The sequence below is a fragment of the Cydia amplana genome, chromosome 12 (genome assembly GCF_948474715.1).
Source record: "Cydia amplana chromosome 12, ilCydAmpl1.1, whole genome shotgun sequence".
Classification (NCBI taxonomy): Eukaryota; Metazoa; Arthropoda; class Insecta; order Lepidoptera; family Tortricidae; genus Cydia; species Cydia amplana.
Genome location: NC_086080.1, coordinates 2,728,767 through 2,745,804, shown reverse-complemented (window position 1 = coordinate 2,745,804; position 17,038 = coordinate 2,728,767).

Below are 17,038 nucleotides of genomic sequence, written 5' to 3'. Positions count from 1 at the left end.
AATTGGACATCTAAGGTAAACGTACTAGTGCTCGACATGCTAATGCTCAATAGATGGTTGCTGCTGTCACCTCTATTGACAATGACTTAAGTTTCAAGATGATGTATTGGGACCGCGTCAACACCAGTACGTTTACCTTACTTGCTTAGTGTAATAGTGTTTATCAAGTAATAATTAACCCTCTTATTCATAAACGCACTACCAGCCTCAAGTAGCTGTTAAAACTAAACCAAATTTAACACTAAAATTGAATAGCACACATAAGAGTACTAACTCGATACCAATGACGATGTCGCACATCGTTCAAACACCGTTCAAAAGCCAGGCTTTGTATAAATTACCTAGACGAACACCAACTAACCTGACCAGTTAGCTGGACCCCTAACTCTCCCTACTAAACCCCCTTGTTATACGGCCCTAGTTGAAGAAGCGAGAGGCATGGGGGATCAAGTAAGATTGGAGGTTGGTGTCATATTGACTGACACTACCAATTTGCATATGAAAGAGGATAGGCCTACTGCCGTTTTCGCAAACAGCGTTAGGTAATGTTTACATTTCTGGCACCAGAATAGACTAAGCTTTGATGGATATTGAATTTTGTTGGAGCTATTTAAACCCATTAATTGAGATGTAGGTTACGTTTTAAAATCGACACGTTTAAAATATAGAAATTTTTGACATCATCGTTATCATCGTTTTCCTCTGCTTATGTCTAACTAACTTCATAGATACCCTCTGCTTCTCGTCTCTTCATTCCTTTCAGAATGTTTAAGAAAAGTATGTCGTATCAATCAAGTGTCCTAACATCTTAAATTGCCTCTCCTATTCCTTAAGCCTTAAGGTATTAAATAAGCAAGTCATTGACTCAGATAACTCAATTTCTTTACAACTTCAATCCAAGAATCTAACTTCTTATAAATCTACAGCTATGCGTAGAACAGACTCATACAGTCGAAAATCGCCAGGCATCGGCCAATCCAAGATTAACCACAACCTCAAGCAATACATCACTCGTGTCGGATTATCCACTGCCGATCTATTGATACCGCCATTAATCATCCGAGGAAGAAATCTCAGGGGGCACTTAGCCTAGTTTAGGGAATGCCTCGAGAAAAGTGGTTGATAGTTGATTTGGGAGTTGTGAGTCGGACGGATATTTTGCACAGGAAATTTTTAACTGACAGTTTTTAAGACGTGACGTATATTCGTCGACATTAGACGTCATCGTTAAGAAAACTAAGGAGGCACTTAGCACAGTTCAGGGAATGTCTCGAGAATGCCTGGGTTGATATTTGGGTGCGTTTAATTTTCTAACATTCTAACATGACATTTTTATTAGTTAGGTGGTTTTACTAAATAACGATCCGATTGTCTAATCGCAACAAACAACTTCGAAACAAAACTTTAGACTAGAATACGCTTACGCGTAAACCGAGATTTACAATTAAATGTAATGATCTACTTACATCAAAATGCCCCTAAAGAATAAATCATCCATGCGGGTTTTATTTGTTTATTTACATGAGCCAAGAGTGTCCCACTGCTGGGCAAAGGCCTCCCTCCTTCTTTTCCACGTATCGGGATACCCACCCACCAGTTCCTGTCAAATGCGGAAACATTATAATTAACATCGACAACTTGGTACCTCATCAAAATGCCCAAAATGCCCATTGATCAATCGCAACAAACAACTACGGAACATCAAACGCGAACAATGTAGCAACACTCAACAAGCGCAGCTGCCGCGGCTATGACAAATTGCTGGATTGTCCAACTAACTGATTCAACTGTCCATGTTTATGTTAACACGAGATTGTGTTTTGACGGTGTGTTCATTTCATTTATTACAAAGGCCTGGGTTAGTTTTATGGTTATTCTATGTAATTTTTGGTCAGAAAATAGATTGTATCATTCTAGTTATTTTTCACAAAATACAAGAACCGGTTTACTAATTCTCTAAACTGCTTTGAGGTTTGCAAATATTAGTTTTTAAATTATTATGTCTTACCATATCTCGGGACCATAGGGTCCCTGACCTTTGGGAGGCGTGCGTGGGGCCGAAGCCAACATCACAGAGACCCTTTAAGACAAGTTTGATGTTATGTGAATGCACAGGCAGCTTAAAGCTGATACGTGCACGTGCACGTCATTGTCTTTAAAAGAGTTTATTGAGGGTGCACTGATCACTGACTTGGGCACACTGTTCCACACTTTCACTACGCGGTTAGACAGGAGTCGTCTTAGGTTGTAGTCATACGGGCTATATGTGCTCCAATGGAGAAATTGTGTCGTGTTTAGGGTTCCATAGTATTCCGTATGACCTACATCGTAACCCCTCAGAGTTTTGTCAGACATACCATGATACCAACATCAGCTTGTATTTAGAGCTATAAGTCTCCCCAGTAAAGCGACACATCCGTGCTTAGTCCCGTCCTGCTGTATTTTAAATGAGCCATTTCCCGCCACTCCGCATGTCACGGCTATCGGTGTCCGAGCGCGAATTTACGATTCGTCTGGAGAATAGGAATTCTTTGTTCCCGAAGTATGGTGCACGGTGTGGTTTTCTTTACGAATTCAGTCCCGGGACCGGGAATTCCCGGCTCGCTATAATTTAGTACTGTGTCCTCTGCCCAGACCTAAGGCCTTCTACAAATCTACAATGCTACACTCACTGTTAAACTATTTGATGTTGCTGACCAGCATTGTGACAAAATAAGTAATATCCTCTGGATGGACTTAATTATACTTGAGTAATTAAATTGGGGGTCTAGCCAAGATAACAGTAATTGTGTAGTCTAATTAAATACCTAATAAATCAACGACTATATTGTGCCCCCTGCATTGTTATATAATGGTATGTCGTATTTAATTATAACACAATCATCATTACATTTAACTGCACAAAAAATGTATTTTCAAATTTTCCTTCCCGTTTCATATAAGTATGGAAAAATAATAGATTAAACTAAGACGTAGTTTACTAAAATACCGTTTAACTTAAACGATTCATTAGCTAACTCCTAAATGTTTGTGCAAGCTCTCAACAAAATGCAAACAGTTCTAAATGGAGCTCTCTAGAAAGAATAAGCCGTTGCGAAATATAACGTGGGATGTTTTAGACTATTCGAGAACGAAACAAGGTTCATTTGGGCTAGGGCTGCAATACCAAAGTTATTTTTTTCATTCAATATTTAAGTCGGTTTTATGAAACGATACTTTAAATAATGTTTAAACGCCGTGGAGCCCATTTATCTGATTATGCTTGCCGTAAAAATTAAACAGGCCTAAAATTCGCTTCTTAAGAAGTATTAAAAGTAGGTGTTACTTTTAAATATCATTCTTCACGACTATGACTCATGCGACAATGCCAAACTAGCGCGACTTGATAAAGTTTGTTAAGAAAAGACCTTAACAATCAATTTTGTTTCATCGACAGAAATGTGTTGGGAGACGAAGACGATGATGGGCTGTTTGTTCGTCTGTTCCCAATTATTTCTTAAATGTAAAGACAGATCTATTTGCGGTTTTCTGTTAAGCTTTACAGAAAGTGCTTGCACTTTATAAAAAGCGGCTAAGTGCGAGTCGGACTCGCCCATGAAGGGTTCCGTATTTAGGCGATTTATGACGTATTAAAAAAAAACTACTTGCTAGATCTCGTTCAAACCAATTTTCGGTGGAAGTTTACATGGTAATGTACATCATATATTTTTTTTAGTTTTATCATTCTCTTATTTTAGAAGTTACAGGGGGGGGGGGGGGACACACATTTTACCACTTTGGAAGTGTCTCTCGCGCAAACTATTCAGTTTAGAAAAAAATGATATTAGAAACCTCAATATCATTTTTGAAGACCTATCCATAGATACCCCACACGTATGGGTTTGATGAAAAATAAAATTTTGAGTTTCAGTTCGAAGTATGGGGAACCCCAAAAATTTATTGTTTTTTTTCTATTTTTGTGTGAAAATCTTAATGCGGTGCACAGAATACATCTACTTACCAAGTTTCAACAGTATAGACCTTATAGTTTCGGAGAAAAGTGGCTGTGACATACGGACGGACAGACAGACGGACAGACAGACGGACAAACAGACAGACAGACAGACATGACGAATCTATAAGGGTTCCGGTTTTTGCCATTTGGCTACGGAACCCTAATAATGTGATGTTTTGACCGAAGGATGTCAAGTTCCGACGGTCTCGCGGCCAGCCGACTCCCTGACACTGATCGATCTTGGGGTTGCAAAATCGTCTTAGGATTTAATTTCATAATGTTATGTATGCTAATTTTTAAGATATTTATCGATGGACCAATACTTGCCGAAAATAAAGAATTTCCATTTCATAATTTCAGACAACCCTGCATTGTCTGCAGGCTCATTTGGTAAAGCGGAGCCGGTGGATAGTTAGGGCGGAAGTGGTCCTCTACAACTAGCTTCCGGTCCGGGCCGGACAATTTTCAGGTTCTTTAGCTGCTAGTAGTGTCCTAGGTGGAAATTTATATACTTGTTTCCGCAATACATTTTCCATGCCAGAAACAAATGAGCGTTCCATACTACTTTATCCCTTATGTGCATTCATAGTTTAAAAAAACAGATTATTTGATTTCGACTCTCGAACAATCTTAAAGTTGCGTAAATCCCCGAGGGCCTATTGCTCAAATAAATATGCAAGAGTAAAGAAGCAGATAACGAAATTGAGATTGAGATGTTCTTAATGTCACACAGTGTAGCTAGATGGTCACAAAAGTCACTTTTTCGTGACTTTTAACCCTCGTCCGACCTATGATTTAGCCGCACTTGACCGATTTTCTTTTAATTTTATAATGCAAGGACAGAATGCGACATTTTCAATAAAAATGTGACTTTTCAAAAGGCAACACTTATGTCATAACAAAACCAGAGTCGAATATTGCTTCGATTGGCAGATTGAGGTGAAAAATATTTTTGTAATTTTACTCCCGGAATAAATAATAAATATGTTTTATTTATTGGAATGAATAATAAATTACTGCGTTTCACCGATATCACTGCGACCGAGCCCGAATGATGATTTCATGAGTTTCATTTATTAAATGTTTCGTTCTTATTTTTGGTTCGACCATATTAAATGCTTGTTTAATGTCAGCATTGATTAATACGAAGAAAAATAAAACGTTAATCTGTGACTAGTAAAGGTGCAGAGTTATTCTGCCCCACTTAAGGTGACAGTCCATTTCCAACCGCAGCTGCACTACTGTTCATTTTACTGAAATTGACAGCAACAGCGACGCGTTCAGTACCAGTAGTGCAGCTGCGGTCAGAAATGGAATGTTACCCTTGCTATAAAGGTGATGTTTAAACTGCATTACTATTGCGGCGTCGTTGTTGCCACCGCTGTGTATCTGTCAATCCTTGATCAAATGAGTGACGTTCACCACTGCATTACTGCCGCGATTACGACGTTATTGACGTTCATTCCATCGCTCATTTTATTAAGCGCCCGCGTCAAGTCGAAAGCAGTAATGTCGCAGACAGTAAGTAACGCAGCTGCAGTTACCACCCGAACGTCACCTTAACAAACAGGCATTTAATAATCGGTGATTTTCCGGTGTTCTCTATTAATATAGCTCCTAGTATTCCTTGTGTACCCAGCCGCAATGGCCGCCGCACAAAAGAGTCGTTTACTCAAGTAAAGAGCTTTTGCATTTTTAACCCGCACCCCGTCAGTCGCAGGCTGGTATAGGGGGTGGGGACAGCTGGGTCACTTTATATTGTTAACGTATCAAAAAGGGTATCTTAACTTAATAATACAGGTTGATTTATAAGACGCGAGCAGGACCAACCCTGCACTTACAGTCAATGTTAATGTATCGTTATACTCCTAGTGTACATATTTTGATAGCGTGACGTGACGTACGCGTCTGCGTCAAGTGGCTCATGGGAGCCTGGGGTCCGCTTGGCAACTAATCCCAGGAATTGGCGTGGGCACTAGTTTTTACGAAAGCGCCAAGCTGCCATCTGACCTTCCAACCCAGAGGGTAAACTAGGCCCTTATTGGGATTAGTCCGGTTTCCTCACGATGTTTTCCTTCACCGAAAAGCGACTGGTAAATATCAAATGATATTTCATACATAAGTTCCGAAAAACTCATTGGTACGAGCCGGGGTTTGAACCCGCGACCGGATTGCAAGTCGCACGCTCTTACCGCTAGGCCACCAGCGCTCTGCGTCAAGTATCATTTCAAAACGTCCCGCTTGGCGCGCTGTTAAAAATCCCACACAAAAATAGACATAAAGCAACGCGAACGCTCGTCAGGCTATTGAAAGAAAACACTAGGAGTTCATCGTATTAAATCCAGCAAGCTGTAAGCACCCGCACCTTTTTCATTCCACAATCAAAATTGTTGCACAATGTTCAGATATACATATACTTACCTAAATACCTACTTACTCTTTATTATGGGCTAATCAATCACCTACCTAACCCTTGTAACTAAGAATAGCTGTAAAAAGTAATGAAATAAATGCATTTACTTTTACGAGTAGGTAAATGAAACAACCACAAAAGGCAACTATATAATATGTAAAGAAATTACAAATTTCAATAGCGCCCTAGCTGCCCCTTTTCAACTGTGTACTGGTTATATCCAGGTTTTAAGTCGAGCGGAGACCTTTATCTTTTCAGATATTATATTTTAACACCTCTTGCGGCCCTTAATTAATTTGATAGACCTTTATAAAATAAATGAGCTGAGGTTTGACGTTTTAATTTAAATTTTTGCCTAACTTCCGCTGAAGTACCGGAATTAAACTATTGGCTATACTCCTCAAACTGACCAACATTTGCTCAGCGAAATATTAAAATTTGTTCAATTTTTTGCTCGTGTCACAAGCCACACCCGGTATTATTAAAGAAGTATTTATTATAAAAAAAGTTATTTCATACTTACAGCTGGGTTAATTGCCTAAACCTAGTTTATAAATTTTATTATAGGTAATGCTTTTAAATGTAGTAAACCACGCATCAATGTCACAAATCAAAAAAGTGTTTATTTATATTAAATAAATACAGTGTGTACGGCAAAGCAAATTACAATGTACGGTAAGCTAGTAATGTAGTTCAGAAGCCTCGGCCCGGGCCCGGCCCGTTCTAGCTTGAATCATCCTTTAAGGCCCCGATTTGTTTAGAAAACCACTGACAAACTTACCCAGAAACACAACACTACTTAACTCCCTAGAGCTCTAAACAAAAAAGTTGGCCAAATGTCACACAGCCATTTTACTACCCCTGGCATTACTGTTCAAATATTCCATCTTTTCAGGTCGTCTGGTATACCTGACCTCGTAACATTGTTCGTTAAACAATAGATACTCCTAGCTTCCAGGCTTGTGGAACTAAATTTTACTTAAATAAATTGGGTTAGTTCAAAGACTTATCTTTTAGGTAACTTAGTGGTTTAGGCGGAGTATGTCACTTTCTTAGGACGTCACTTTCGAGTTAGGTCACATTCTGAGGACGTCACTTCCTGAGGTCGTCACATTCTGAGTACGTTACTTTCAGAGAACGCCACTTTCTAAGGAGGTCACTTTCAGAGTTTGTCACTTTCTGAGTACGTCAATTTTTATCACTGCTTAGATTCGCATTTCCCTTCAATGGCCACTGAAAAAAAAAAACTCCGAAAGTTACGTCCTCAGAAAGTCGCGGTCACAGAAAGTGACGTAGGTACTCAGAATGTGACGACCTCAGAAAGTGACAAACTCAGAACGTGACCTAACTCGAAAGTGACCTCCTAAGAAAGTGACACACTCCGCCTAAACCACTAATTTAATGAACGTGTTGACCGTGATAATGATTGCGCAAAATACTTTAGTCTGTTGCTCCTGAAATTATCCCAAAAACCTCAATAAGGTCTAATTTCCCCTCTGAGTTGAAAGGTCAGATGGCAGTCGCGTTCGTAAAAACGTATTTTTGGATGTACCCTGCATTCCCAAGCCTCAAATTATCTAATACTTGCTCTGTTGGAACTGTTTCGGTCACTAAGGCATGGAGACACCAGGTTTACGTTGTTAATAACATCAGAACCTAATGCCGTTGCTACTGGCAACTTCATTTTTAAAGTGCAGTTAGGGGAACCATGTGGGACAACCCATACGGACCGCTGTCCATCCATTAAAAATGATGAAATTATACATAAGGCTTACAAGCCTTAATTAAAAACTTATGTAACAGTTTCCTTAGGATAGAGCCTCTGTTTCCTGAACTAGGACAAAGCCTGTGACTAAGGATTCAGTGATTCCTCCGAGGAAAGTGGTACTGGCCGCGTAGCCAACGTGCCAATCGCTAACGCTCCGTAGCGATTGAAACGCAACTGTCACTGTCGCACTAATATGGAAGTTATAGAGAGACACAAAGCGTTTTGATGTTAAAGCGATAGCGATTGTCAGCTTGGCTAGGCCGGCAGGTTCTTTTATGAACTTAAGTACAGGTACTTAAAGGAAAAGAAGAATTAATATCCGTGTCACGGATTTCTATGTTCTAACATTGTATCTCTGACTGTAGAGTTCGTCAGTCACCTGATATTGCATTTAATAACAACATCAGTTCCGATGGGGATGCAGCCTGGAATCCAATTTGCTGGCGTCGGCAGCGGCCTTTGTCTCCCGGCTGTCTCGGGAATCGGGTCGAGAAATTTCACTTTATAAATTTCATCGGGGATCGCCGTGAAGTAGGGAAGGATTGGGAGATTCCATGAGGAATTCGGATATTTTGGTCTTACGAGAGAAAGATTTTCGTTTGAAAATAGCTTTTCCATTTTTTACATGTACCTCACAGGTTTCTTGAACCGATTGAATTTTGAAAAGTACTTCTATGCTTGTGTTGTTTGTTTTTATTCAACAAAACAACGATAAGTAATGAAACGATAAGTGATGATATGTTAAAAAATTCAAAGTCAAGTTAATCAGGGTCGATCTCTTTATTACTCGAAAGACCTGTTTCTTACACAACAACGCCAGTTATTCCTCTAACGTCTTCACTTATTTCTTTTCTAATCTTCTTCATCTTATAATCTTCTTCTGGTCTATCTATAGCCTGTGAATAAAGAAGTGTTCACGATAATTGTTAATTTACATTCTAAATACCTAGGATCCCATGCAAAATACTTCCTTGTGGGATCTCAAACAGATCCAGACTCATGTTTTTTTAACTGAAATGTAGACTCTAATGGTTTAAAAGTAAAATAATCATTTACTATAGCGAAATATAAACTAAATCAATCTGAGAACAACAATACAATACAAATCCTCTTTATTGCACAACCTCAGAATAAATGTACATGGAAACACAAATAATACATGAAGGCAGAGGTAAACAACAGGCGGTCTTATCATCAACAACAACAACAACACACAACATTTAATTCTAATCATTTGCCTGTTTACAAAGTAACCAATTTCAACAAGCTGCTTCGCACTTTTCCCTTCTTGTAACGGACGACATAATTACAACACAGAATTTGTAGTATTAAATTCTTTGGACGAATTAATATAATGTTATTTCAGCTTTGAGATATCACCATCTTGAATGATCGCTATTTAGTTTTAATAAAATACCAATTGGAATTAAGAAACCTGCTATAAATTTAAGCTTGTTAATAGAGTACCTAATTACAAGTATAAAATCGTATCATTTGGAACTTTTCTTACTAATTATAGTATTTGTTAACTAAAGAGTAAGTATTCAGTAACCGCTAAGAATGTTTTAAACAGTCACAGAAAACATCTAATGTTTTTTTTATATTTCAGATAGGGGTCGTTCAATATATTCGAAAGCAAATCGGGTGTAAGATTTGTATAGCTATAAGATAAGGAACTCCATTGCATCCGAAACTAAACAAAGCCAATGTAAATAAAATATGCCGCTACATTTGCAGTAGGTATTAAATAAAAGCTATGAAACAACAATATAGAACTTTTCAACTAGGAAATTCTGCTTCAAAATAACATGTACCTATTGCATAATAAATACTTATATACCCACGCCCCAAATTCTGTAATCTAAAACAATTGTCGCTTTCAGTAAACACAACTTCCCAGCAACTGTTATAGTAGTTAGATTTCAGTCCACCGCACTCCAGGAACCAATTATTGTTGAAAACAGCGAACACCCTTTTGTGAGTCGGCAGTAGTTTAGAAATTTGCCGGTGCCCGTTGTAAAATATGTAGGGAATTCTAACTATGATTAGATTTACTGTTCTGCGGTTTGGAATACGAGAATGTTTGAACAATCAAAAAGGACTGGCAAGGCGATTCTCTGAATACGCATTTAGTATTCTGTTTAACACTTTCAAAGACTAGAATTGTTACTGCATATTTGCACAGTTCCTGTAGGATGGAGAATTTGGCTGTCTCAATATTTATTATTATTTTTCAAATTACCTACTCGGCACCGGCATTTAAAGATTAAGTACAATACTTATTAGAACTTTTATTGTGAATAAGTCTCAGAGAATTCATTAAGTACACATTCAAATTTTGTTATAACCTCTAACCTCTTTTCAAATCATCTCATCAAGTGAGCCCTAAATATTCTTACTCTGTTTAATTACAGTTCCTGTAGCTAAAGTTGGGAACCATTTAATCTAGGGTGACCTACCTAAACCCCGTTTAATATTCAGCGTCACACTTCAAGTTATCCCTGGATTAGTGGGTAATGCCTAGTGATGTGCTGTTACCGATAATTTGAGTCTTGGGAATATTGCCACCTGATAATATTTTAACATTAATTAAATTGTAGCTGTGGTATGTTTTTAGAATAATATTTGTTTAAGATGTTTTTTGGCAATTTTCTTTTTGGTTGCTTTGAGATGTCATAATGTTTTAAATACTTTACAAAAACAACAAGTTTAAAGACAGCTACTATGCGTACCTATGTGTATTCTTGTTTACGCTATGGAATATAATTATGTAGAATTAACCTATTATGTGGGGAAAAACTGCACTGACGCGTGTGCATTATGTATTATGCAAAAAATTGTATTCTTATTCTAAATTATTTAAGGAAATAAGTATTTTCCTCCACAAGAGAGAAAGCCAAACGTGACTTAACTTGTAAATAAATAAATAGACTTATCCATATCCATTACAAAAAAATTCTGACTGAAATACATAATGATTATATATACATTTTGAATCAAGTATCAGTTCGTGGCTTTCATGTACATACATAATTTGGTTATATTTAATATAAAATATGTTTCTCACTCATATTAATCGCAATCTTGCCTATTATTTATTTGCCTCTTGGTTCGTCACTCTTTAGCACCACACCACCCAGGGGACACGTGCAGGGCTGTGGTAGGTAGTTCCTGCGGACGCGAGTAACATTAGTCCCCCTACTGTTCTTTACTAGTAATCAGGCAATATTACCGGCAACATTAACGCATTCAGGCAAAGTAATATTTATAGTATCAATGTTCCCGTCACTAGTGATGCCCGTTTCGGTAAGACGTCTATATCTATGTGTACCCGCCTTAAGTTTGGGTGCATGAACGACTAAATTCTCGGTTCAAACTCAACTAATGGTGTGGTTACAACTTCGGTATAAACTTGAATTAATTAAGAGAATTGAGATGGTACGGATTAAAGTATTAAAGAATTTTGTTAAGATTCGATTTTGTTAAGATTTTGTAAAAATTAAGTTACAAACAGAATAAGGCGGGATGGATTTATACTTGGTCAAGAAAATCTTGTCAGTAGAAAAAGGCGGCAAATTTGAAAAATCGCGGGTTAGCAACACTACGTTTGAATTTTTCGAAAATCGCGTGTCATTATATCTTATCTGTGGAACGGTTTTGTTTACATTTCTTCATTGTTCGATGTACATTGCTGCTTTTTGTTCGTTTCCTAGGGATACCATACTTTAGTTTGCTTTAATGTAAAGAATGCCGACATATCCGGCTTGACAGACTATATATGAAACCGACCTTTATAGTACGGCTCTTCTGAGGTGAACTTTTCGCTTCAAACCGTAATCTTTCAAACAAAGGCCATTGTCTCTATTATCGCAAAAGCGCTTGCTCCCGACTTGGCACGTGCCAGTACAACATTCATATTGAAAAACAACCGGTATCGTCATAGTATTAAGGTTCAAATTTAATGTCACTGATATTCTAGATATTACGTTTTGGTAGTGTAGGACGATAAACCGCCCCGAAGCGATACGGCGCTCATATTATTTTGATACTTAGTGTGGTGTTAAAAATGAAACGCGGTTATTTATTATATTGTTTTATTTAAATTATTAGCTTGAGGTGGTAAATGTAATAATTTACAAAGGTGCAGCTGCAAGCATTATTATTTTTTCTTATCTTTAAAATAAATACTGTGAAATTAGCACCTCTGATGTGATGCCGACGCATAGTAACAATAAAAACACTGATAAGGCAAACGTGGAGCTTTGAAGCGTACAGCTTTTCTAACAAAACGTCACGTGTCAACGGTCAGAAGAAAGGTCGGTTATAATATAAGAAAGAAATTGATTATATCTGATTTTTTATGACACGATTTTATCTAGTAGTACGTATAACTGTTTATATACCTACACGGAAAAATTTTGATTATACCTATGTTAAACTTATTAATCTTAAATTTACATTGTTACCTTAGATTTTGTTATATAACAAATATACAACGCTTTATCATAAATAACCGTGTTTCATTTCTAACACCACACTAAGTATCAAAATAATATGAGTGCCGTATCGCTTCGGGGCGGTCTATCGTCCTACACTACCAAAACGTAATATATAGAATATCAGTGACATTAAATTTGAACCTTAATACTATGACGATACCGGTTGTTTTTCAATATGAATGTTGTACTGGCACGTGCCAAGTCGGGAGCAAGCGCTTTTGCGATAATAGAGACAATGGCCTTTGTTTGAAAGATTACGGTTTGAAGCGAAAAGTTCACCTCAGAAGAGCCGTACTATACTTTTTTTTCTCTGGCTCCCAGGATCATTACTTCGTAAGCTCACTTTAAACCAGTCGTCAACCGACCCTGTCATTGGTTCCTTCGACTTGTAATTACATTTCGGACACGATAGATGGATCTGAATGCCAAATTGTATCAAGCCTGGTTTGCCTGAAGCAGACGTCATGTCAGAGACAAACAATACATGTTCTACGTAATTGGATCATAGGTCCATTCAGTTTGTAATATGAAATAGGATCCAGTTATGACATATAGCTAGAACAATAGTGTCCAACCGAAGATTCGGTTTCGGCAGATTTCCTGCCTGATTCGAACTTTAAGATACGTCAAAAATTTGCTAAAGATACGATATGGAGCAAATATGTCAGTGTCAAAAGTGACGGTTTTGTTTGAAGATACGTCACTTTTAAAACTGACATATATGGACGTCGTATCTTTAGAAAATTTTTGACGTATCTTAGAGTTCGAATCAGGACGTTTGTTTACTGTCCAAGTGTCCATATTGTTGATAATTTTAACAAACGTTTGCGTGTGTTGTATCAACGCCAAAGGAGGCCTTTGTAAAGGTAATATAATTTTGCTCCAGTTAAAGTTTTAATTTTTAGTGTCATTTTGTAAAAGACATGCAAGCGACAAAAAATTCATTAAAAAAAATTAACAACATATTTTTGGGCCACCCACTGGATTATATTTAATCCATTATCACATTTCATGTTCCTTTAGTAAAGTTTACTCATTACAAAATTATTTTTAAACGTTTTTAAATATTATTAAAATGAGAGCACCTACTTAAAAGTAGACTAATGCTAGAATAACCTCTCTCGGAGAAATTTGGCACAGCTTCAGAACAAGTTTGCAAGAATTAGAAGTTAAAGTGACTCTGAATTTTTATAATCCTAATTTTTTATATTGGTTAAAATAGCTTTTTAAATTTGCACTTGCAAAGTTGAAATGGGTCAATAACGTTCCACTGCACATTAAAAAAAAATGATTTGGATAAATTGTATGACTCTCATTAAGAAGTAAAAGGTTTTTACAAGCTTTATAAAGAACGAAACATAGGCTTTAAAGTCCGTTTACTCTGTGATGTCTACATAGGAAAGTCCAATGGATCCAAATAGTGAAGCCAAGTGTTTAAAATCTTTAATAGTCTGAGATTTGGTTCAATTATTTATTTCGTGCGCAAAACTTCAGAGTTCAATGCAACTGTTTCACTTTTAAACTCAAATAGCTGCACTCTTACGGCAAATACGAGTAAACGTCTTTAGAATTAAGACGTTCAACAGCCATGCGGGTATTTACCTAACTAACAAGACTGCAATTAGTCCTTTATAAAAACCATGTTTGCAAAGTGCGAAGCTTCAGCTAGGAAGTAATTTCCCAAAGAAAGCTTGCTTCCCGGAACTTATTCCGGAGCTTTTGTCCCGAACAATGCGACTGATTCGCGCCGAAAAGCTTTTGGTGGAAAAGGGTGCTATTTTGAAAGCTTCCCGAGTTCTTGCCTCAGATGCGTACCTACAGGAACAAGTACTACAGAGTAAAGTACTGAATTGACAGAACTGAGCAGCCACTACAGAACTGACACTACAGAATTGTGCAGCCGGCCATAGCGCTGCAGTGCCGTGCTTAGCTTACACAAATAAAACTACGTCGAAAGTACCTAACGTTATTAACGTTATTAATAACCTTATTAAGGATTTCTAGAAGATAGAGGTAGCTCTTTAGTGATAAAGGAACAAATTTAAGGAACATTGCGGAGTATATTGGAGAAAAATAATAATATTGGTTATTCCATAAAGGGTGACTCGCGTAGAACGGTCCGCGTCGGGGCTGGCGTCCGACACTTCGTTTTCCTTAGAAAACATCATGTGGTCACCGATTATCCGTCATAGAAAACGATGTCGGTGTCGGTGTCGGAACGCTGGCCAAGACCATTCTAGCGTGCCTCATCCTAAAGTGCCATATTGATATAGAACTCATCAGCCAGTTTTAGTATCCACAAACCAAACTGACAACCTAGGTCATAAAGCTTTTCATTCACACTTGCTTGATCGTAGCAAAGGTCGGTCCCGGTCCCCAGTTTGGTTAAGGCTATTAAGGCCTTACACTGGATCGTATGACGCGAATTTTCGGCTAGCAAGGCGAATGATTGTCTTCAAGTAGACTATTGTTGTAAACTGCGACACGAGATTACGGCAGGTGTTATCAATTTAGAGCAAAACGGCGAAGGGAGGGGAAATGATTTATGGGCTCTGTACGGGTCGTACATCTGAGTTGATATGATTCTTGATGGTTGATTGCAATCTTGATGGAAACACTGATTCCGGTATATGTATTTATTGATAACCAAGGTATATAAGTAAGTACTAGCTAGGAGCACGTATAAACGTAAACTAATTCATAAATCGATGTATGGCGTAATCGCAAATACAGCAATTATTATAAAGTCATTGTATTTAATGCTGACGCGAGAAATGTGCGATGCTTGCATTGTACATATTCCCGGCCAGGAGATGAGAAGTTGATAAGAGATGCTAAGATATTTTTATATAAAACTGATTGTTATAGTGAGATAATTTGAAACTGAATCAAATGATATCTAAGTTGAATTAAATTATTTGATAGAAGTAAATCCCCTAAACATAGAGGTAGAGTTGAGTGCAGTTGCCGCGACGCGATGATCTTGTCTCTCAGGGGGTTGTCCACTGTGGTTGTGCTCGGTCGCTGATGGGATGGAGCTGCGCGATGTGGATGACATCGAGGTTGGTCTGCGACCGCTCTCCCGGGGGGCGGCGGCGGCGGCGAACGAAGGGGTGAGGCGCGCGACGAGTTGGCGGCGTCGAATGCAGCGGCGCACGTACAGCGCTGCTAACACGATGACGATGCCCATGACCACATAGATTACTGTGTAGTGATGCACGTCGTGGTAGTTGATTCTGTCTGATAGCGCTCCCTCGTTCTTCATGTGTTCGATTTGGTCTTTGATGACCTTGAAATATTTGTCATTGCTGTCAAGAGCATTTGATTCGCCTTGTAGGACTGGTACTGTTAGGTTTATAACGTTGTTTATGGAGGGCACGTCGAACTTAACAACGGTTGCTTGTGTTTTGATGTCGTTCGAAAGTTTCTTCTGTGGAAATATGGTAAAGGCGTCTCCATTTAACACGCACTCTGTTTGAAGGGTTATGATTCCTGCCTTATTTAGATGCTCGGCCTTGACCTCCTGTCCGCATGTGATTCTCGCAGTACATTCGTCACAACAAAAGAATAGGTATGTATTCATAGTGCTTAGTTCCGTCCATATGTTGTGGCAAGTGTCAGAGTCAGCTGAGCACTCGTTTGAAATTTGATCGGCAATGCAAAGGTGTGAGTCAGACTTCAGTTGATAAATTGGACCTTGTAGCGTACAAATAAGAGTATTAGAATCGTAGTGCGAGCATTTATTTACGGTTTCATCCAACATAGGTATATACGATTCTTTTTTGATATTTATAGCCACTTGATCTGCTATAGGTCGTATTTTGATCATATTTTTTCCAACTTGACGTGGAATTGATATTAATCTGAAGAGTTCGTACATATCTTGAAATACTAAGGGAATCTTGATTTCGAAGATAAGGTACTGGCGGGTCATTTTTGTTCGCACCTTCATTAATTGATATAGTTTAGGTAGATCGGTGTTGATGTTTTCGCAGGGTAGAGTCAAATCATTTGGCATCTGCCCGGCTATGATATTCAGCTCATCTTTCAACTGTTGTGGTGTCAAGAGGTGAACGTTGAATTTGCCATAAATGACGTTAGCCATGGTGTCCAATAAAGTGTCTTGTATGCTTTTCAGGTTCACGAGTATGTTATTAGCGATGATTGATGACACGGTGATTTCATTAATTTGGGTTGATTCTTGAATTTCGGTGGCCTGTTTGTTAAGGCTCATCTCGATGTTGTTTATGTGTTGGTTGAAAGTTTTGTGCTGATTTTGCATTGATGTTTCAACTCTCTTTAGTAAGTTGGCTTCCGCTTCTATAACCGAGGTTTGATTCCTCCATAATTGTGCCAAGTGTTTT